This window comes from Podarcis melisellensis, assembly GCF_964234715.1.
Source record: "Podarcis melisellensis genome assembly, chromosome: 8".
NCBI lineage: Eukaryota > Metazoa > Chordata > Lepidosauria > Squamata > Lacertidae > Podarcis > Podarcis melisellensis.
In genome coordinates this window covers 16,716,195-16,738,974 of record NC_138540.1, presented here as the reverse complement: position 1 = coordinate 16,738,974, position 22,780 = coordinate 16,716,195, and the positions used below count along the sequence as shown (strand labels likewise).

At 44.3% G+C, this 22,780-nt stretch overlaps 2 long non-coding RNA genes across 3 annotated transcripts; both read left to right on the top strand.

Annotated features, from left to right (window-relative positions):
- The first annotated feature begins 3,484 nt into the window (after nucleotides 1-3,484).
- Nucleotides 3,485-16,727, top strand: LOC309377016. 2 transcript variants are annotated; one of them, XR_014171369.1, is made up of 5 exons: nucleotides 3,485-3,518; nucleotides 5,355-5,483; nucleotides 5,628-5,694; nucleotides 6,501-6,542; nucleotides 16,556-16,727. It is a non-coding gene; the product is annotated as an uncharacterized lncRNA (long non-coding RNA). The 2 variants fall into 2 exon arrangements; XR_014171370.1 differs by lacking the exon at nucleotides 16,556-16,727 and having other exon boundaries at nucleotides 6,501-6,714.
- LOC309377055 lies at nucleotides 12,841-15,024 on the top strand. The gene is made up of 3 exons (XR_014171413.1): nucleotides 12,841-13,100; nucleotides 14,441-14,510; nucleotides 14,994-15,024. It is a non-coding gene; the product is annotated as an uncharacterized lncRNA (long non-coding RNA).
- Nucleotides 16,728-22,780: the final 6,053 nt, after the last annotated feature.

Genomic DNA, 22,780 nt, shown 5'->3' with positions numbered 1-22,780 from the left:
CACTAGCCTCTCCAGCTATGGAATATCACAGTCGGCGAGTCGGCATGTCATGAAGCATGAGATGTGTCCAGAACTTGCTCCTGAATTCCAAGACACAAGTCTTGCTGCTTCAGATGGTGTTTAATGACCAGGGTATATCACCCACCCTTCATACATGTACACTGTCACCACTCCTTAAATCCAAATAGTTTGGGACAGGAAACTCCAAGGCTTTAGCGGACAACATGGAGATTCAAAAGGATCAGCAGATAAAACTCAAAACTGAGAACCAGGTTAACCAAATGCAGAGTGGCATATCACCATGAGCCTAGCAATGTATTTATTATCAAGCATTTACCTTCACTAAAAAGCCACCAAATGGAGGGAGGTAGAATAATCAATAAAACGATGAGAAGGGCAACATGCAAGTTAGAAAATACAATACAGAAGTAAATTAGAAACCCGAATGAAGATAAGAGTCTACAGAGAACTTGCTGGATCAGGCCAATCCGTTGGGGAGCCTGCAAGCGGAATCAGAACATAAGAGCACTCCCCACTCATGTAGTCTTCTCAGGGCATGTAGAGTTGAGCATGAACATAGGTGAGTATTAAACAGCTCCCATTGAGGCCCTCATTGCGTGGCAAATCCCCTCTCCCCTTGTGAAATGAAGACACAGGACATGTTATTTAAGGTTAATGGGCGTAAAAGGCCACAACTTAATTGATTAGAGGAATTGAGAGGTATTGGCCTTAGGCATTGGTTCCTATCAAATACCCGACATGGAGACCGGGGAGGGTTAACCACTAGCCGGGGGAGTCCTGCTGAAGTACGCCAGCTAGGATCCCCCGGGTGTCACCGCTTGGGGGTGTGCCTTAGGCCCACACCTCCATAGGCTTAGGACAGGTCAATGCCCCCCAGAGTCCTTTACTGGACTACCCTTCGCTTTGGGGGAAGGTGACGGCGCTTCCTTCCCCCCTTCATTTGCATAACAATTACCCCTGCCAATGCCTAACCGCCAATACCGGGAAGTTGTGACGTTTGCTATGAGGTAGGCGACCAATTGGCTGGAAATTTGCCAAGGGGAAAAATTCCTACCAGGCCCCTTGTGGTGACCAACCAAAGTCCATAGCAAGGTCAAAGCTAGCTAAACCTAAGGGAGGGTGGGATGGGAAACCGAATCAGCTGGAACAGGGAAGAGAGGAGGAACCCTGGGCGCGCCAGCCTTAAATGTGTTAGGCCACGCCTCCCCGGCCTGCCAATTGGCCGGCCGGGTCGGTGACCCCTGCTCCTCCTCAGCTCGGAAGTGGCTTTCTACCACTAGTGTGATATGTGGGTGAAGCCCACATAGCGTTGGCGCCTATGCTGGGTACAAGCAGCGGGGCAAGTGGAAGTGTGAAGCAACAGCATTTATACTACAAAAGAAACACACAGCCTATAATGCAGCATGCCTAGATTTTAGAGGAGAATTGGTGAGTCTTTTAATCCTGTTGTCCAAGTCTCTGCTCACTCCCAGAATGCAAACTTCAAATAATATTGTTTCACTTTCTGGTTTAATTGTGGTTTAGGATTATCTAGTTTTCCTTTCTCGATCCTCCCCAGGGCTTTAAGATTACAGTGGTACCTCGGGTTACATACGCTTCAGGTTACATACGCTTCAGGTTACAGACTCCCCTAACCCAGAAATAGTGCTTCAGGTTAAGAACTTTGTTTCAGGATGAGAACAGAAATCGTGCAGCGGTGGCGCAGCAGCAGCAGGATGCCCCATTAGCTAAAGTGGTGCTTCAGGTTAAGAACAGTTTCAGGTTAAGAACAGACCTCCAGAACAAATTGAGTTGTTAACCCGAGGTACCACTGTATTAGGGATGAAACACTTTAGGAAGAAGAGAAAATTGAATTAAAACGGACAGGGATCTGCTTCTCAGTCATGGAATCCCATCCATCTAACACTGGCAAATTTAAAAGGGCCTCAGAGTGAAAAGCAGGCTCTGGGACTTTTCAGTTGGCATCACAGATGCACTGCTTGGTGTCTCAGAGGTGGACACATCAAGGATATAGGGACAGAAGTGGGTTTATGCCACAATAACGGTTACAGAAGCAAGTCCTGCTGATTCCCATGGGGCTCAATCCCTGATCCTGGCAAGCGGATATGGGATTAAAATTGCTCCAAAGAATCTTTCAGTTCTGGGTGGCTTGTTCCTTTCTGCATCTTCTTTTCAAGTATACAGCATAAGACGGAAGGATATCAAGTGGGCTAGCATGCAGGAAATAGAGAGAGGGCTAGGAACTGGGGGAGAAAGTCACTTCCAGAGTCTGGGGATGAGGGTAGGGTCACGTCCTCAAGCCAAGATAGTGGAGGAATAGGGATACTGAGGACATTGTAATGTGGATGTTGCAGACATAATAAACCATGCTTGGTCCATAGCATGTGTCAGTGTGCTGATCAGCCCACACCAGTAAACAACCAAGCTCATCATGCAACGTCCATGTTCTCCCTACTGGGTTAGGTAAAGGGACCCCTGACCATTAGGTCCAGTCGTAACCGACTCTGGGGTTGCGGTGCTCATCTCAATTTACTGGCCGAGGGAGCCGGCGTACAGCTTCCAGGTCATGTGGCCAGCATGACTAAGCTGCTTCTGGCGAACCAGAGCAGCGTATGGAAACGTCGTTTACCTCCCCGCCAGAGCGGTACTTATTTATCTACTTCCACTTTGATGTGCTTTCGAACTGCTAGGTTGGCAGGAGGTGGAACTGAGGAATGGGAGCTCACCCCGTCATGGGGATTCGAACCACTGACCTTCTGATCGGCAAGTCCTAGGCTCTGTGGTTTAACCCACAGTGCCACCCGTGTCCCTGGGTTACTGAACCTATTCATGGTACCGTTGAAACACTAATGTGCCTCTTAAATACACAGAGGAAAGTATATTCCTTTTTTCAAAAGTCATCATACAGCCAGGAAGTAGGAACAACCATGAAGTGATAAGCATCAAAGATCACATTGGGATCTGAAAAACTGCCACATCCTCATGACTTAGTGCAGAGGTTCCCAAACTTTGGGGGGGGGGCACTCACTGTTCCATAAATACATACCCAGTGTCCCCTACTCTATGGAAAGCATTTGTGTCTACAGCACTTCTTTGTTGCTGAGCCTGCCCTAGGGGAGAAGAAAACAATGGAGGAGTTGTGCATTATGCGATTCAGGCATGGATATATGAAATTGTGAAATTCAGGAAAGGTACGACGCAGAACAGAATGAACCGGATGAACAGTCAAGGAAGAGAACAGAGGAAAGACCACTCTGCCTTGGGAAGGAGCACACTGTTCTCCACGTCAGCACAAGATGGCTAATTGTCCTCCCAAATGACACTTGGTCTTAGTCGAGGAACACAAGACAACAAATCATACCCACAAATCCCCCCAGTTCAGACCACTTGGCTATTTAAACCAGCCCAATGTGGGTTCCTCTGCACAGGACTTTGGCTTCTCATCCCTGGAGACAAAGGTTGGCTTCTCATCCCTGGAGACAAAGACCACTAGCGTGGTAAGAACATCCTTTTCTTCTTGACTGCAGCAGTTAGATCAAACCCAGTGCTGTTCTGACTATTCCCCAGAAATATCTGGGGAAAGAAACTGCAGTTAAAAATGATCAAAGGGAAGAGAAAATGGTGGTCAGAAACTCCTGTGTGGGGTGCCAGGATTCTAGGGCACTGAAGGGGTGTTTGCGAGTGTCCTTACTTTAATTCTGCAAAGGATTTTAATGTGAGACTTTATATATAATTGTCTTTAAATGTTATATTTCTATTGAAATATATGCAAGCATCTTTTTAAAGTTTGCTTTTCTTGATCCTTTTTAACGAATGATTTTAGATGGTCCATTATTAACAGCTTCCATGTGTTCTGTGTAGTCAATGGTATCTAAATCAAAGTGGTGGTCTGCACTCTACAGCCTTTTCATTTTCCTTTACTTCCTCCAATCTCCTGCCTTACATTCCCCTTGTAAGCAGGGCAAGGTGGGGGGGGGCCAGTCACTTGGGGACTGTTCATCACTTAATTCTTTCAGTGAAGAAACTCTATGTTCCTGAGAACAAGGCAGAAACAAAGAGAACCCTCTTTCGCAGGGAGGTGGGGAGATTTTCCTATTCGGGTTTGGAGGGACAGCTTAGAGACAGCATCAAGGAAGCTTGCCAGCACACCAGGGAGAAGGGTCAAGACAACCACAGGTGCATAAATTGGTAATATTTAATAAACGTAACTTGAGGATCTGCAAAACAAACTAGCTAGTCAGATTCAACCAATGTAAACAAATCTAATAAAGTCCGGGCAGATGTCCATTAATAGATGGGGGTCACAGCAGCACATACTGCCTCTCCCATGGAGGACTTTAAGGTCCATAAATAGTAACACCCTAGAGGTCCCGGGCCCTAAGGAAGTCAGATTAGCCTCAACCAGAGACAGGGCTTTCCCAACACTGGCTCCAGCCTGGTGAAACGCTCTGTCTCATGAGACCAGGGCCCTGCAGGATCTGATTTCTTTCCGCAGGGCCTGTAAGACAGAGTTGTTCCACCTGGCCTTTGGATTGGAGTCAATTTGATTCCCTCCCCCTCTTTCTTTTTTCCTTTCTCCTCCTGTGATGAGGCTGCATTTTAATGTTTCAATGTTGTATTTTAATCTTGTTTTTAAGTTGTATTCATTCAACTTGTTTTTATTATTGCTTATTAGCCGCCCTGAACCCGGCCTTAGCTGGGGAAGGCGGGGGTATAAATAAAAATTATTATTATTATTATTATTATTATTATTATTATTATTATTTTGTGCATGCAGTGAGGTTTCCTGTATTCCTCTCTTCCTGCTGCAAGGACCTTTGGTCTAAAAACCAGAGTCATCCCATGGCCCCACTGGGCAACTTAAAATATTAAAAACACGATAAAACATTAAACATTAAAAACTTCCTTAAACAGGGCTGCTTTCAGATGCCTTCTAAAAGTCAGATAGTTGTTCATTTCCTTGACAACTGATGGGAGGGCATTCCACAGGGCGGGCGCCACTATCAAGAAGGCCCCTGCCTGGTTCCCTGTTACTTTGCTTCTTGCAGTGAGGGAACCACCAGAAAGCCCTTGGAGTTGGACCTCAGTGTCTGGGCTGAATGATGGGGGTGGAGACACTCCTTCAGGTATATAGGGTTGAGGCCTTTTAGGGCATATGCTCTAAGTTTTATTCTAAATCACTTCCTCATATGTTCTGTGACATTAACCTTTTGTGATATGACTCTAAATGTTGTTGTAGATATTGCTCTCGTTGCCTCTGTTGTTCCGGGTTTATTGCATGTTTTCTAAAGGTCAGAAAAAATATAATCATGGTCCTTTCTGTCTATCCAAAGCGAGCACCAGTTCCAGCTCCATCCATCATGAAGCATCTTATGATCTTGCTGTCTCTTCTGGCTCTCATGAGCTGCACAAGGGCTCAACGCGTGGAATGCACGGGCCCAACTTCCTGTACTGAGTCTGCTGTAAGTATCCTGGTGTTCCAACAACCATTCCCGGGATTCAGAGGCAATAGGAGTGGAGAGAGTGGAATAGCTGTTCAATTGTTTTTAAAAATGTACTTGAGATACATTGTCAAGAGGTTAAACCGCATCCCTTTTTACTTCTAGGGCAGAACAGTATGTCGTTGTCCGACCTCAATTGGCTACATAGATACCGTCAGCACGGGTAAAAGAGGTTGGTATGGACTTTTCTGTTCATCCCAAGTGCTCCTGTTCTTTTAACTGTGGTGCAGTGGACAAGAATTGAGCAGCTGTAGCAAGGAAGTATCCATGATGGGACATTAATGACCTGCTAGATGTCTTTTGCTCAGATATTAGAGAGCATGAATGTTGTTCTAGGAAGATGAGAAGGCAATCAGTAGAGGACCTGGAAGGGTTTTGGAGGAGGGCAATGAGGATGAGCAGAGACCTCAGAAACACGCCCTAGGAGGAAAGGTTATAGCAATGAAAGGTTATGTTCAAGGAAGTTCTACTCTGAGCCATTGGAATTAATGGACCTAACTTAGGCATGTTCTTTAATTTCAATAGGCCAACTTGAAGTAGGTCTAACATTGGATACACCACAGAGTTGGTTTAAGCTGGAGAAGGGACGACTGAAGGGAGAGAGGAGAGCACTCTTTACATCCATGCTGTCAATTGGAAGATGGCAAAGAATCATCCTTTGCTGCCCCAGAGGGGAGGAGTGGGTCTTGAGGCTTAAGTTGCAGGAGGGTAGATTTGGATAGAACACTGGGAGGCAATTCCTGATGGCAAAAACAGGGGGAGAATGGACCCAATCCCAACAGAGTGGTATTTTGGAGTGAGAGAAAGTCTGCCCCTTTAGATAGCCACATGCTGGGAACACTTTAGTTTCAAGTTGCTGGACTAAATGACTTCTAGTCTCTCTCAGCTCTCAAATTCTGTGATTCCTGCCTTTTTCATAAAGAAGATCATAGCTGGCCTCTCAGAATGAATCCTCTGCTCTTTACTTTCTGCTCACAGATGTAGAGGCAGCTACCATGGCCGAAGAAAACTGAGATGCAGGTTGGAATCAACTCAGATGCTCAGCAGGTTCACCAAATGATCTCAATGGCTTACCTTCACTGCTTGATACCTCCACTCTGCTCCCATAGTCCTTAAGCTCTGAATCCAGATTTCATGGGCAGCCCAGAATTCAGGAAGAATTCAGCAACTGCAAATAAATCTTAGCATTCTAGCCTCTTGTTTGGTTTCTTGAATGTGAACCTACAAGATATCTGTCCAAGAGTGTAACAGAATATTCTGGGTCCAGTATGTGGGCGGGGTCCTCCAAAACACTCTCAGAAGAGGACATAGATCTGCAGACAATTTGCATTTGCTTCCTGTGATATTCAAAGTTGTATCTTATTTTTCAGGCGATGTAGCAGACCCAGAACTAAATCCATGACTGTCCATACTGATAGTATAATACTTGGTGAAAAAATATTTTGACACCCCCCCCCCCAAAAAAAAACCCTGAAGCCTTTTTACTGGCTATAGTATGGGATTAGATACCAAAGATAACCAAAGATCATTCACCTTTTACCTTTACCTGGAATGTCATGGAGTGATAGGTTGGGAAGTTTTCATAGAAATAATGTATGAGGAAAAATGTATGATGTGTAAATAGAATTTGGAAAATGCATAAATAAAAAATAAAATAAAAGTATAATACTTGGCAGACAGATTGAGAACAGGTGAAGCTTTCCCCCAGAATTGTATTTCCAGAGAAGGAAAAGCCTAAGCTGTTGAATTTCTGCCAGACACACACAACTCTTAAAGCCACAAGAAACCTCTATTTCCCCAGTTCCAGTGCAATCCGAAATAATCCCTAATAACCTTAAAGCCCTGGGGAGGATAGAGAAGGGAAACAAGATAATGCTAAGTCACAATTAAACCAGAAAGTGAAACAATATTATTTGAAGTTTGCATTCTGGGGGTGAGCAGGGACTTGGACAAGAGGAATAAAAGACTCACCAATTCCCCTCTAAAATCCAGATTCGTGCTGCATCATAGTTGCTAAGGTTGTGTGTTTCTTCTGTAGTATAAATGCTGTTGCTTCACACTTCCCTTGCCTCACCACTTGTACCCAGCCAACTCTAGGGGGCCCGGGCAAGTAGGTCACCAATAAAAAAAAGTGGTGTGGGCACTCAGCACCCGCACCATGGGGCTCCGACACGACCTCCCAGGTAACTTTGAGGCCATGCCAGGCCTCCAAGCGCAACATCCGGTATAAACCGGAAGTTGTCTCAAAGGGCTCGTGAGGTATCAGACATGACCTTAGAGACCCCACAAGGCCCAGATCAGCGCTCCTGATCCCCCGGAACCAGAACCAAAGTTAACCAGGTTTTCTCTGGATTGATAAATGCTCTGATTTAGTGATCAAGAGCAGATTTTCTTGGGGAAAGCGGTGGGACAAAGGCAAAGCAGCTTGGAATAGTGCCACGAAAACGCAGGACAAGCAGGAAGCCCCTCAGCCCCATACTGTCTTGGTATGAGACAAGCAGAAGTGTGGATGAGCACTGGCGGAGGAACGGGAGTGGACCACCACCGGCACCACTATTCTGGGAGGGTGCCATCACGGCAGCCCCCCTGACACGTGCCATCACGGCGGCCCCCCTGACACGTGCCACGCCCCCCCACGCCAGGCGCTGCACCCCCACAGGAGGTGCGTCATGCCCCCAGGATGCACACCACACCCCTGGGGCACAAGTCACGCCCCATAGGGGGCACCAGCCATGCCCCCGCCCGATCTCCGGCCCTGGTAGTGGAGCATGCAGCTTCGCCACTGTGGATAATAATAATAATAATAATAATAATAATAATAATAATAAATATTATTATTTATACCCTGCCCATCTGGCTGAGTTTCCCCAGCCACTCTGGGCAGCTCCCAATCAAGTGTTAAAAACAGTACAGCGTTAAATATTAAAAACTTCCGTAAACAGGGCTGCCTTCAGATGTCTTTTAAAGATAGGATAGCTGCTTATTTCCTTCACATCTGAAGGGAGGGTGTTCCGCAGGGTGGGTGCCACTACTGAGAAGGCCCTCTGTTTGGTTCCCTGTAACCTCACTTCTCGCAATGAGGGAATCGCCAGAAGGCCCTCGGCGCTGGATCTCAGTGTCTGGGCTGAACGATGGGGGTGGAGACGCTCCTTCAGGTATACAGGACCGAGGCTGTTTAGGGCTTTAAAGGTGAGCGCCAACACTTTGAATTCTGCTCAGAAACGTACTGGGAGCCAATGCAGATCTCTCAGGACAGGTGTTATGTGGTCCTGGTGGCCACTCCCAGTCACCAGTCTAGCTGCCGCATTCTGGATTAATTGCAGTTTCTGGGTCACCTTCAAAGGTAGCCCCACGTAGAGCACGTTGCAGTAGTCCAAGCGGATGGGCCTTTGGAAGAAAAGCAATAAAGATAGGTTTAAAACCCAGAGTTAGGCTTGGGATTCTGAAGGCATCTCAGCCACTGCAATTTGGTGTCTACTCTTAAATAAATAAATCTGTCACATTGGCATTGTATAAAACAGATTAGAGTTGTGTTACATCAGGCGACAAGGTTAGTTTTATAACAATCTACCCTCCCAATACTGACTGAATAATTGTATTTGTTTTCCTTCATTGTTGGAGCTCCCTAAACATTTTATCATATGCTCAAGATACATTTTCTGTAGTGGCTCCCCTGTTGTGGAATGCTCTCCCTGGGGAGATGTAAGAAGAGCCCTGCAGGATCAGGCCAAAGGCTCAGCCAGTCCAGCATCCTCATGGTCACCAATCAAATGTCCAGCTTGGGAAGCCCCAGGGCTGACTCCATCTTTCTGGGGGCATTTGGGTACAGGGTATCAGTGGGGCCCTTGCCCTAATAACAACATCAGAACACAAGAAGAGCCTGCTGGATTGGACCAATGGCCCATCTAGTCCATTCTCCCAGGATGTAAAATAAAGTCCCAGCATATAGTGTTAAAGGACTGTGGCTGTCCTTTACTCTGCAGGAAGTAACAGCCTGTGGGCAATCTTTTCTAAGGCTGCAATGTTCCTAATGTTCTTATACCATTTTTGCAAGGATAGATGGTTCAAAAGTTCCCATTGTTCTACTACTGTTTGCAAGAAGTTCCTTAGAATGGAAGCCCTTGTCTGAGCCCTGAAATAAAGGTAGTATTGATTGATCGAACAGACACCTAATTATCATGTTGCACTGTTATATCAAAGCATCATTGCAAGCCAAAGACAGAATAGTAAATAAGGAGATGTCCTCTTAAATTAAGATATATAATACATAAGTCCCTCCATTGTTTCAAATCCAGGATTGTGATGCAGCACTACAAATCTTCCAACGGCAATGACGGTCTTAAATTTTTACTATATATAAAAAGATCTTATTCCCTCCATTGTTTCAGCATGTCCAGGAAATGACTATGCCTCTTAAGTCATATGTCTGACAGTGTATCCATGCCAGAGGTCAAACATAATTTGCAATCTTATCCACTTACCCATTGAACTCAATGAGGGTGCAGATTCTGCTGTGTGTAGCTATGCTCAGGACTGCAGGATGTGTTTCAGGGGCTATCCATTCAGGCTACGCTTACAACCAAGAAATATGTTTACTGTAATGCTGCTGATGATGTCAGGGACTGGACTGAAGAGGAGAAGGAATGGTGGAGTTCTCCCCACTCTTCGCCTGTAGCTTCTAGAGAGGAGGAAGGCAGTCTTGAATTACAGCAGGGCTTTGAGGAAGATAACAGCTCAGAGACAGGCGGACAGCAGAGTTATGTGGTGTTAAGAGGAGGAGGAGGGGAGGCAGAGCAGCTAGACAACACATCACTGGACAGCATAACTTTTTTTTTTAATACATTTTTTAATTAAATTTTCAAATACATATTACAAAAACCCTACACCAAAAAGCCAGAACAATACACCAAAAAACCATATAAAAAGGAAGAAAAAAGAAAAGATAAAAAAGAAAAAAGAGAAAAATATAACCAACTGTTCAAAATAGCTTTTCTTATATAACTAACTGGACTTCCTCACATCTCCTTACCCTGCATTATTTATAATAAAAATGTCAGCAAATTATTACCTTGTTTCATACCTTATTTTGTACTTTCCAAATATTTTGCTTCTAAATTTAAGATAATTTTTATCAATTGCTCATACCTTACAATTAAACATAATGATACCTTAAGTTTGAACCTTTTTTTACTTATAACTTAATTTTCTTTTTTACAAATTCTATTTGCTGGAACTGGTGTTTTCTACATCGTGCACATACTTAACATTCATACAACTTATAATGTTTTTGTAAATAGTCCTTAAACTTCTTCCAGTCCTCTTCCATTGTTTCTTCTCCCAAGTCTCGGATTCTGCCAGTCATTTCAGCCAATTCCATATAGTCCATCAATTGCGTCTGCCACTCTTCCAGTGTGGGCAAGTCTTGTGTCTTCCAGTACTTTGCGATAAGTATTCTTGCTGCTGTTGTTGCATACATAAAAAGGCTTTTATGCATACATTAAAAGGCTTCTGTCCTTCTTGGATGGGACACTGGACAGCATAACTGACCCCCTTCTCCCAAAACATCCCCCCCCAAAAAACCCCTGCTTAGAGACAGCTTAGAGACAGCATCAAGGAAACTTGCCAGCACACCAGGGAGAAGGGTCAAGACAACCACAGGTGCATAAATTGGTAATATTTAATAAAGGTAACTTGAGGATCTGCAAACAAACTAGCTAGTCAGATTCAACTAATGTAAACAAATCTAATAAATCTGGGCAGCTGTAATTTCTACCTCCATCACCTGGACATGTCAACAGCTGCACACTGGGTCCATGCATCAAGGTTTCTAAGATCCCTCCCTCCCTACTGTGTGAACCTTCACCCCAAAGTATTCATCAAGTCAAAGGGAAACACTCCCCCAGCACCCACAGGTTATGCCTGACAACAACGACTAAAGGATGCCCACATCCCAACACTGCCTCAGGTAAGTGTTTCATTCTTCCTGAAATCTTCTCACCTGCCCTGACTAGATGTCAGCTGAAAACTGAAGGTTTACCACTCCAACAAATATCACCCAACAATGCAGAATAAGCAAAAAAGGGAAGACCCAGAGCCAATTCGATTATCCTCCCCCCCCAAAAAAAAAATCCTACTCAGGCCTTGGAAAACATACGACTAGCCCATGGACCCACAATGCAAAACAGTGGGATGGTGGGTTCTGAATAAAGAAGGAGGGGGAAAGGGGTTTGTGTGTATAATAAGAAATGTATTGGTGGCAATTTTGACTCACAGGCAGTTTTAATTTCACTGCAGAGCCCACAGGGCCTGGATGTTGGTGCCTGGGTGTGTGTGTGTGTGTGTGTGTGTGTGTGTATAATAAAAATAATAAAAAGAGTAAATATAAATAAATAGCAAAAATAAATAAATCCCAGCATTTCTTTTTTCCTAGGGTGGCCTCTGGCTCACAGTTACCCTCTGGGTCCCAGTCTGCTCTTTTTGTGCTAGCCACTCGGGAGGTAGACTTGGAGTTGGACCTGGGGTATATTCCTTGCAGGCTCCCTGGCCCTCCTGGTACCCTCCTACCTCTTTCCCTTGGTGGTAGCAGTGGCAGTGGCTGCTGCAGCAGTGGTAGTAAACTGGTGCTCAGCTGGGGGGACCTCCTTTTTGCTTTTTGTTTTCTGTTCAGATCTGGAGGCCTTTGGGTCTCGGAGCTCCGCTAGGCCATCAGTGGGATGCTCCCAGTCCTGCTGGGGTCAAGGCCGCTGGGGTGTGTGTGCTCTGTGTGGCCACCCTGGTTGTCATGTTGGGCACCTGTGGTTCCCCCACCAATCTTGGCGGTGGTGTTAACGGCACGGGGACCATCCAAGCAGGTTCTCAGGAGTTCTGCACAGCCATGGCGCTTGCCATCTTGCCTCACTGGAAGTCCACGTCACCTGGATTTTCTATAAAATGATGGCTGGTTGGACAAAACATGTGACTTGGCATCCTCAGGAAGATTAGCTTACTGAAATCAAGTGGATCGAGGAATAACAAAGGAAGGCAAATCTGATACAGCTTGGTGCCCTTCTACTTCTTACATGAACAAGGAAGAATGTTGACTACAACCTCCAATCAGTTGGGCTGCACAGTGGAGGGCATCTCTTAGTAGCCTACATGTGGCTCAAGGACATTTCTTCATCCCATACATGTGCTATAAGTTTTATTCTCTTTCATCTGTCAAGTGTGATTATCTTGAGATTCCTGCAGTGCAGAGGTTTGGAGATGATCCCTGGGGTCCCTTCCAACTCTAGAATACTTTGATTCTGATTCACTTCCTCAGATGTCCTGTGATACCAACCTTTGTGGAATGACTCTAAATGCTTTTGTTGACATTACTCGCATGGTCTCTACTGTTCTGTGTTTATTGTAGGCCTTCCAAAGCTCAGTAAAAATATAATCACAAAGTCCCCATTTCTCCTTTCACTTGATCCAAAGTCAGCACCAAAACCAGCTCCATCCATCATGAAGCATCTTCTGATCCTGCTGTCTGTTCTGGCACTCATGAGTTGCACAAATGCCAATGATTGTCTGGGTCCAAGTACTTGTCACAACAGCACTGTAAGTATGAAAAACAAAGCCATCATGTCAGATGCTTGGTGAGGACATCCTTGTATCTGGAGAGGTTGGTGCATAGCAAATTATAAAATCCCAAAGTAAAGGAAGGCCAGAGCGCCTCAAAAGGGTGGAGGCTTAGTGACGTCTCCAGTTGGTCTTCTGGAAATTTTGGAGCAGGGAAAGGCAAATGGTGGGGGTTTGTGGAGCTCTAGGTGAACTCTGTGACCTCAAAGCAGGAAGCTTTTCTCCATTAAAAAAATCCTGTTATTATAATCATTATTACTAGTATTAGTGCAATCCATGCTCCCTAACCTGGTGTGCTCCAGACGTTTCAAACAGAGTGTCAGCTAACCAGCTGCACGCGTTGCTGCACTCAGCAGAGAAAACAATCCTGGCAGCCAGCCATAAATTCCTTTCTTTATTTCCTTCTGACAAGATTACATTCAGAATAAACAAAGCGATCCGTCTCTCATGACGCGTTGCTCTGACTGGTTTCTCTCTTCCCTCTCCCTCAAGACCAGCACAGCCAATGGCTCAGCCCCTTCCATTTTTCCCTGTGACGTGGATCCCCCTCTCTCGGAAGCACCCCTTCCTCCCCAGACTCACTATCATCTTCTCTGTCTTCTGAGGACGAGCCAGTACTAATCAGTGGAGATCGTTTTCTGTATCCTCCCATTCTTTCCTCCCTCGCTGCCTGCATGTCCCTGACACAGAGATACCCTTGGCTGTTGACCAAGCTGGCTGGGGCTATAGTCTGAAACATGCACAATCAACCACTCAGCACCCATGTAAGATTGTGGCTAATCCATATGCAAACCAATTAATTCAATGTGTGTCAATTTCATGCTCATCAATGGTCTACCACATCTTCACTGCAAGCCTACGTCCACCTCCGAGGCCACTCACTGAAAATGGTGGGCTTAGAATCATAGAACCAACTGAGTATTGTCCTTTAATGCAAGACTAAGATGAAAGACAGCCAACTTTTGTTGTATAAATATCATGAATTTCTCTGCAGAATTTTGCATTGGTTGAAGAGTTGAGAGCCCTTAACCAAAGAGATTACCTTGGTGTCCAAACACCATTCCCAGGATTCAGAGGCATTTGGGGGGGGGTAGACAGAGTGGAATAGCTGTTCAATTGTTTTTTAAAAATGTACCTTAGACACATTCTCAGCAGTTAAGATGCATCTCTTTATGGGGCTATCTGTTTAGCCCATTTTAGTGTTGGCTAAGCTCTAAAATCTTCCTGGATGTTTAACTGTGTATTAACAAATGTACTTTTTTCTGACTGAGGGTCGAATAAAAGGTTGATGATGATGATGCATCTCTTTCTACTTCTAGCATGGAAGAATATGTCGTTGTGAGGGGCCATCAGGCTACATAGATTACATGGAGGGAACATACAAAAGAGGTTGGTGTGAACTGGACAGTTTTGGAAGATGGGGTAGAAGGATAGCAATTTTGGGGGTAACCCCCTTGCCTTGGCAGATTTCCTTTCTTTTTCTGTGAATAAAAAAGTCCTTCCACAATGAGAAATGAGATCATCACCAACCTTATGATCTTGATCAGGGGTCACCAAACATCCTTGTTCTGAGGGCACATGAGAGAGTAGGGGAAAGTGTTGTGGGCATGACGCACTCAGCAAGGCCAACGGCACACTCCAACCCATTCTATGGGCTTCAGCAGAATTGTTCTCACGAGCATCATTTTGGCACTGGGAGAGGACACTGGGGCCCAGGCATCCCATTGGCAACTTCCTGGTCGATATGACTGTCTGTTTCTACTGTTCTTTTCATCCGAAGTGCAGGAGACAAGAATTCAGCAAGTGTAGTTTCCTTAGCAAATAAGTATCCATGATGGGAAATTAATGACCTGCTGAATGTCTTTTGCTCAGATATTGTTAGACAGCTTGGAAGATGAGAAGGATTGGATTGGATTGATCTTTATTACGGCCATTGGCCCGTTACACGACAGTTTCCCATACCAACATATTTTACTTAAACCTCCGAATTTAAAATCGCCAAAACTTACAAAAGACAAACAGTAACCGAAGCAAAACAAAAGCAAAAACCACCATCATACATTACAATAAATTTGTAGCCTATACATTGCCCTCTGCTCATAAATTAATCAAGGATATCAATGGTGATATCGCCTAAAACATAGATCGTGGTTTAAAACAATGGTGATATCACCTAAAACATAGGTCATGGTTTAAAGGGGTTATCCGAATCACACAGGAGACCGTTTCTCTTCTTTAGGGATAGGACGCTGATCAGGAATCTGGCAACCATGAGTGATTTTAGGGGGTCATCATCAATTAGTAGATATCTCAGTTTGGCTTCAATCGTATCATCGGCAATTCCCTTAAGATATTGAGCAAGAAACTTGCTCCTGGCCGGTAAGTGAAAAGCACAGTCAAAAATTATGTGATGCAATGATTCCGGTGCCCCACAATTACAATCACATAAGAGCGATATCTGTCCATTGGAGAATCTATTTCTCAGCACGTTCGATTGGAAGGTGTTGAATCTTGCCTTTACAAAGGCATATCTATGAGCTGAGGAAGTTAAGGAATTCAAATAGTTTGGGAGCCTTAAGAGGGGTAATAAACCAAGATTTAGAGGTGAGCAGGTACCATTGCCCAAGATCATTTTCTGCTGCAAGTCCATCTCCTCTAGCTTACAGGTTACTGTTCTTTTAGCTGGGACTATGTCCTGCTCTAGTAATTTGGATGGGGAGATTCCCATTGCCGAAGATGAGAAGGCAATCAACAGAGGATTCAGAAGAGGTTTGGAAGAGGGCAATGAGGATGAGTAGAGACCTCAGAAACACACCCTAGAAGGAAAGGTTGTAGCAATGTAAGGTTATATTCAAGGAAGTTCTACTCTGAGCCATTGGAATTAATGGACCTAACTTAGCCATGTTCTTTAATTTCAATGGGCCGACTTGAAGTAGGACTAACATTGTATAATGATTGTTAGCAGCAAACAGTTTAGCAAGCTGGTTATCAGTTCAACTGAGCTTTATTTAAAAGCATATTCACAGAGCGGCTCTTGCACACATCCATCACATATCAAAGATGTTCTAATCTAATCAGACTCCTCCTCCCTATTTCGCTTCCAGCAAGATCCATGCCAGAAACTCTTAAGCCTGCCTCTACGTTTATGACCTTCCTGGAGGTGTGCCCAATGGCAACACCTCAGACTGGGAACGTCAGTTGGCTCTCCATCACTGTCACTAGATAATGCTTCTGGACTCACCCGGCCCCTTGGCAGACTGAAAGGAGCTGGACTAAATGACTTCCAGTCCCTCTCAGCTCTCAAATTCTGTGATTCCTGTTTTTTTCATAAAGACGATCATAGTTGGCCTCTCAGAGGAATGAATCCCCTGCCCTTTTCTTTCTCCTCACAGATGTAGATGCAACTACTATGGCTGAAGAAAACTGAGAGGCAGATTGGGATCAACCCAGATGCTCAGCAGGTTCACCAAATGATCTCAGTGGCATATCTTCATTGTTTGATACCTCCACTCTGCTCCCATAGTCCTTAAGCCCTGAATCCAGATTTCATGGGCAGCCCAGAATTCAGGAAGAATTCAGCAACTGCAAATAAATCTTAGCATTCTAGCCTCTTGTTTGGTCTCTTGAATGTGAACCTACAAGATATCTGTCCAGGAGTGTAACAGAATATTCTGGGTCCAGTATGTGGGTGGGGTCCTCCAACACACTCTCAGAAGAAGGCACAGATCTGCAGAGAATTTGCATTTGCTTCCTGTGATATTCAAAGTTGTATCCTATTTTTCAGGCAAAGCAGCAGATCCTGAACTAAATCCATGATTTAAAAATACTGATGGTATAATACTTGGCCAAAAAAGATTTTCATATTCCCCCAAAAGACCTGAAGCCTTTTTACTAGCTATAGTATGAGATTAGATACCAAAGATGGCATATATTCGTTTCCTCTATGCAGCTGCTGGAGCTAGGATAGTTTGCGCCAGAAATTGGAAAGAAAGAGGTAATCCAGCCAAAGAACAATAATTGTACAAACTGATGGAGTCTGAAAAACTTGCAAATATGACAGCCAAAATAAGGAATTAGGATGAGTGACAAATAAGGGGAGAGTCAAAGAATATCTAAGAAGATATTACACCAAAACTATTCTACAAGTTGGGGTAATACTTTGAGCCACCGTTACCAACAACAAAGAAAATGATGGCAGGAGAATAGGGTGGAAAAAACTAATAAATATGCAGCAAAACAAGGTATACTTAGAATAAACCACTGAGCCTCTTGGGCTTGCTGGGAGGCCAGCAGTTCAAATCCCCACGATGGATGAACTCCTGTGGTTCTGTCCCAGCTTCTGCCAACCTAGCAGTTTGAAAGCATGCCAGCGCAACTAAATAAATAGGTACTGCTGCGGCGGGAAGGTAAACACTGTTTCTGTGTGCTCTGGTTTCCGTCACGATGTCCCATTGCGCCAGAAGCGGGTTAATCATGCTGGCCACATGACCCATGGCTCCCTTGGCCATAAGTGAGATGAGTGCCGAAACCCCATAGTTGCCCTTGACTGGACTTAACTGTCCAGGGGTCCTTTACCTTTTACCTTTACTTAGAATGTCATGGACTGATGGGTTGGGAAGTTTGTATAGAAATAATGTATGAGGAAAAATGTATGATGTGTAAATAGAATTTGGAAAATGCATAAATAAAAAATAAAATAGAAGTATAATATTTGGCAGACAGATTGAGAACAGGTGAAGCTTTTTCCTAGAATTGTATTTCCAGAGAAGGAAAGGCCTATATCCCCAGACCTGGGAGGAAGCCCCATTATCCACAAAGAGACCTACTTCTAACAAGTCATGTATACTGTGAGTTCTCACTGAGTGCCCAGTCCCTAGCTCCTGTACAGCAGGAGGCTTGTCTAAGCCTCATTGCAAAGTTGTTACAGTTTGTATTTGTTATTGGGGGGCAGGGATCCTCTTACACCCACCCACACCTATTGCGGAAGATCACTTCTAGGGAGTACCTGATTGCAGGCAAAGAAGGGGATAAACTGAAATTGCAGAGTTTTGAAAAACTAAAAGATAAAGTGCGAGACTGGCTTCATTATTACCAAATAATGGAGGCTTACAAGTTGGACAGGAAAATTGGCTTCCAGGTGGAAAAATCAAAATTGGAAACAGAATTTGTCAAAAATGTATAACTTGCTGTTGAAATGGAACACGCAGGATGAAACGGTTAAATCAGTTATGATTAAGTGGGCACAAGATACTGGTCATAACATTATGTTTGCTGACTGGGAACAGTTGTGGACCACCGGTATGAAATTTACGGCATGTAATGCCCTAAGAGAGAATATTATGAAAATGATTTATAGGTGGTACATGACCCCAGTCAAGCTTGCAAAAATTTACCACTTACCTGATAATAAATGTTGGAAATGCAAAGAAAATGAAGGTACATTCTTTCACCTTTGGTGGACGTGCCCAAGGATTAAGGCTTTCTGGGAAATGATATATAATGAAATAAAAAGGTATTTAAATATACCTTCCTGAAGAAACCAGAGGCCTTTCTCCTGGGCATGGTCGGCCAATTGGTGCCAAAGAAGGATAGAACATTCTTTATGCACGCTACAACAGCAGCAAGAATACTCATCGCAAAGTATTGGAAGACGCAAGATCTACCCACCTTGAAAGAATGGCAGATGAAGATGATCGACTATATGGGACTGGCAGAAGTGACTAGCAGAATCTGAGACCAGGGAAGAGAGACGGCGGAACAAGATTGGAAGAAATTTAAGGACTATCTTGGGAAATATTGCAAAATTAATGAATGTTAGAATGATGTTGGTTTGGAAAATTAAGGGGTTTTTCAGCTGTAATGATTAAGTAAAAAGAAAAGAAGGGTTGAAAATTAAATGAAAATTAAGGGAGAGGATTTGCTGAATTAACAATTAGAAATTGGAATACAAAAAGGGGAGGTATGAGGAGGTCGGGGAAGTAAGTTATAAGAAAATAAGGGAATGAAACTTTACTTGTTTTTAAATAATTTTTAGTTTTGTACTTTGTTTATTTTTTATATTTGTTATTTTTTGTGTTTGTGTTTTGCTTTTATTATTGTTTTTTATGTATAATCTTTGAAATTTCAATAAATATCTTTTTAAAAAAATGATTGCAGGCAAACCCACCTCAGGAAAGATGTGTACTTCTTGCTGGTAGAAAACAGAAGGCCAACGTGCAGCGATTCAAAGGGCTACACTGTGAGGAACTGTAAGAAAAGGTGTATTAATGGAGAGGGGTTTTGCTTCATAACTTTGTTTCCAGTGAGGACACAGATAGGCTTTTTAAAGAAAGAACTTGGAAGCTCAAAATCTGAGTACCCTGTTGGCTTGGGCCCAGGACATCAGAACCCACCCACCCACCCTATCTGCCTCTTGGAGGCGCTGTGTCTTTTTCAGGAACACAAGCATTAAAAAAGCCCTTCTGAGCTCACACAGGGTACATTTCCCTCACCACTGCACTGGGTGAGATCTTATGGTCAGAAATACTGAAAGAGAAGGGAGTCCAAGATGGATGTTACTGTAAGTGCCACACTTTTAACATTTGAAAACAAAAGGTATTGTGTTCCCATGACTACCCACAGATGCAAAGCACTGCTTCTGGCTCTTTTCTGAAGCAACACCTTCCATGTCTCAGCTAGCAGGGCCCACTGGGAGATATCCAGCATCCATGCTTTCCCTAGCCTTACCAACCTCTTGCCATTGCTCCCACCTCTTGGCTGAGTGCCAAGCCACAATAGAACAACACAGTACTCTTTCAGCTCTTTGGGCTGATGCAATGTGGTGCCCTACAAATGCTTTGGATAACAGCTCTCAGGATCTCTGGCCATGTGTGTCTCCCTTGTAGCTTCCCCTGCTCCCCTTCTGGCCAGGAGTATGTGATTTCAGGATCAGCCAATGGGCTGTTGGGATTACAGATGTCTCTTCCAGGAGGGCAGAGATGCTTGAGGAAAAAGATTTGCCAGCCTTCATAAGCATTTGGGGAACACAGCCTTTGCTGAGACAGCATCTGCCATAGTAAAGAACAGTAGCTGGGAGCTGTCCAGGGTGTTGAATTGCCTTGCCATAGTTGCCTTTCCTTGTCATTACGAATTCTCCTGTGGATCCCAGAGGAGACCCTGGAGCAACGGAGAAGTCTGCTCAATCTTCAGCATAGCAAATAAGTTAGCACTCCCCCTCAACTTTCCCTTTTCCAGGTTAAAGGTACCCAGCTTTCAACTCTCTCTCATAGAACTTGGTTTCACACACATCCTTTCTTCTAAATGTGACTATGTACCAGGGAGAACTACTCCAAAAATAATGTTTTGGGGCTGCTGAAGTTTCCAGCTTCACTGGCATCTCCAGCTATGGGACATCACAGTAGCCCAGTCTGCGTGTTTTAAGGCATGAAATGGGTCAAGAACTTTCCCTTGAATTCCAGAGTGCAGGTCCTGTTGATTCAGCTGGTATCTAATGACCAGGGTATACCACCAACCCTGCTTATTAGTACACTGCCGCAACTCCTTACAGCCAAATAACCTGAGCCAGGAGACCCAAGACTTTGGGCACAACAATGAAATTCAAAAGGAGCAGGAGCTAAAACCCAGACTCTCTGCTTCCTGAGAATCAGGTTATCTGCCATCTCTCCCCAGAGCTTTAAGCTTATCAGATATTAAACATTTAAGGAAGAATTTAAAAAACGAGTGATGTGACAATCAGTGCTCTCCCCCCTTTATTAAATACGTTAAATGAGAACATCAAAGCTACTTAAAGCTTTTCCCATTGTTGTGGCGATTCATCAGTCATTTAATCATTGATCATCTGATCATGAAACAGAAATTTTTAAAAAGACCATTTCGTTATTTGCATTGCACCTGAGTTATATGCAATAATATTAAAGATAGATTTCTCCCTCATAGGATTCTACTTAAATGAGCAGGTACATAGGTGAACATTAAACAGCTCCCGTTGAGGCCCTCATTCTACCACTACTGTGATATCTGGCTGCAGGTTGTGCAGCTCTGCCCATGCCCATCCATTTCCAAAGTAGGTGCAAAAGCCATTCCTGGAAGAGCCAATTGATAAAAGCAAGGGCTGGGGCAGGTTGCTTCGTGTGTGTGTGTGTGTTTGTGTGTGTGAAGGAAACAACTTATATCCACCCTCCCCTAAAAATTAGAGTTTATGTACTCAATAAGAATGGAGAGCCTCAGATGCATGGGTGATGTATGAAATGGTGAGGATCCAGTGGGAGGAGAGAGGTTGGAACTGTATGGGATTCTGTAATCCTTCTTGAGGTGCCAAGGAGAAACATCTGCACTGAGGGTTACCCTAGTCATCATCATCAACATCAACATCAATATCAATATCATCGTTGTCATTGTCGCAATCTATGTTGTTGTTGTTGTTGTTCTTGTTGTAATTGTTCTTGTTGTGGTCATTGTGGTCATCGTAGTCATTGTCGTCATTGTGGTCATCGTCGTCATCTGGTTTACTAATAATAATAATAATAATAATAAATTTTATTTATATCCCGCCCTCCCCAGCCGAAGCCGGGCTCAGGGCGGCTAACAACAATCAAATAATCAAACAGTCAAATAATCACACATTCTAAAAATATTTCATTATAAAAATTAATTAAAATCAAATTGATGGCAACCGATTAAGCAAAATTCTGTGCAGGTTGCCAGAGGAGGGAGTCAGGCTGCGCCCTGACCAAAGGCCTGGTGGAACAAATCTGTCTTGCAGGCCCTGCGGAAAGATGTCAGGTCCCACAGGGCCCTAGTCTCTTGTGACAGAGCGTTCCACCAGATTGGAGCCGCAGCCGAGAAGGCCCTGGCTCTAGTTGAGGCCAGCCTAACCTCTCTGAGGCCTGGGATCTTTAGGATGTTATTATTTGCAGACCGTAGGTTTCTCTGTGGGGCATACCAGGAGAGGCGGTCCCGTAGGTACGAGGGTCCTAGGCCGTATAGGGCTTTAAAGGTTAAAACCAGCACCTTAAACCTGATCCTGTACTCCACCGGGAGCCAGTGCAGCTGGTATAGTACCGGATGAATGTGATCTCGCAGCGAAGCCCCATAAGGAGTCTCGCCGCGGCATTCTGCACCCGCTGGAGTTTCTGGGTCAGTCTCAAGGGCAGCCCCACGTAGAGCGAGTTACAATAATCCAGTCTGGAGGTGACCGTCGCATTGATCACAGTGGCTAGGTCAGGGCGAGAGAGATAAGAGGCCAACTGCTTAGCTTGGCGGAGATGAAAAAATGCCGCCTTTGTTATAGCTGTAATCTGCGCCTCCATAGAGAGGGAGGTATCGAAGATTACACCCAAACTCTTAACAGACGGTGCTGGCACTAATTGCACCCCCGCAAGAGATGGGAGATACTAGAACCTTTCTTCTTTTCCTGGAAAAAAGAAAGAAGAGAGGTTAATGCCTAACTTCTGCTGGCCTTTTGGACCCTTCCTACATTGACTTCCCATCCTCTGAAGCCCTTTAGGAATTGCATCGGGAAAGTCAGTCAAGAAGACCATGAAAAGTGTCTTAAGTATTTTTGCAGAGAGTGGGGGTAGATCTGATGCAAATAGGTGGAAGGAGGCACTGCCCCAACAACCTCAATCTGCCCTCAGTCACCCCCCACCAACTGGCTTCTT